Below are 1,338 nucleotides of genomic sequence, written 5' to 3'. Positions count from 1 at the left end.
TTCGGAACAGACCACAGAACCAAGGGAGCATTCCTTCAATTGATTGGCTGCTCATAGCCACTCATCACAAAGTTAACTATGCCTGTATTAGGTTTCATCACCATGGCTATAAGTACATCCCAACTAATAAACCTCCGGATACCTGACATAGTCAAGTAGACACAAAACCCTAACCATTACTTCTGGTAACAGTGCCAATACTTACAGTTAATATCAATGGACTTGAACCCCGACTTTAAAGGCTTCCGAGACTCCTGGTGTGGTGCATGAGGATAAGCAATGGACTGGTTGAAACCCACCAGCTGCTCTTTGGAAACCCTATACAGGATCACTCTGTGTTGGAACTGACTTGACATCACTTAACAACAATACATCATGTTACAGAACAACCAAATAGTGAGGTCAATATCTAATGTGACCTTAGTTAGTAGTAGTTAGGTAACTAACTACTCATAGCAACCCTATAAACAACAGAACAAAACACTGCCTGCTCCTGGAACAGCAGCACAATCATTGCTAGTTCTCAGCCCATTGCTGCCACCACTGTGCCAACCCATCTCATTGGGGGCTTTCCTTTTTTTCTCTGACCCTCCACTTTAACAAATATGAGATGCTTCTCCATGATTGCTTTGATATGGATGTTATTTATAGTTCCAGTGGTGAGGATTTTTGTGTTCTTTACATTTAGGAGCAACCCATACTGAAGGCTGTGGTCTTTGATCTTCATCAATAAGTATTTTATGTCCTCTTGGCTATCATCTGCATATTGCAGGTTGTTAATGAGCCTTCCTCTAATTCTGATGCCATGTTTTTCTTCATATTATCCAGTTTCTCTGATTATTTCTTCAGCATATTGATTGAATAAGTATGGTGAAAGAATACATCCTTGGCACAGAATTTTAAACCATTCGGTGATCCTTTGTTCTGTTCAATAACAGCCTTTTCATCTATGTACAGGATCCTTATGAGTACAATTAAGTGTTTCAGAATACTCATACTTCACAATGTTGTCCATAGTTTGTCATAATCTGCACAATAGAAAGCCTTTGCATAATCAATAAAGCACAAGTGATCATCATCCTGGTAGTCTCTGCTTTCAGCCAAGATTCATCTGACATTAACAATGATATCCATCTTTCCATGTCCTGTTCTGAAACCGGTTTGAAGCTCTGGAAGTTCTTTGTCAATGTATGGTTGCAGTCATATCTGTATTACCTTTAGTAAAACTTTACTTGCATGGGAGATCAATGACATTGTCAGATGACTTCTGCCATCCGTTGGGACACCTCTCTTTGGAATGGGCACAAATATGGATGTTTTGTAGTCTGTTGGCCAGGT

Source organism: Chrysochloris asiatica, unplaced genomic scaffold (assembly GCF_000296735.1).
Source record: "Chrysochloris asiatica unplaced genomic scaffold, ChrAsi1.0 scaffold01021, whole genome shotgun sequence".
NCBI classification, from domain to species: Eukaryota; Metazoa; Chordata; class Mammalia; order Afrosoricida; family Chrysochloridae; genus Chrysochloris; species Chrysochloris asiatica.
Note: the sequence above shows the minus strand (reverse complement) of the source record.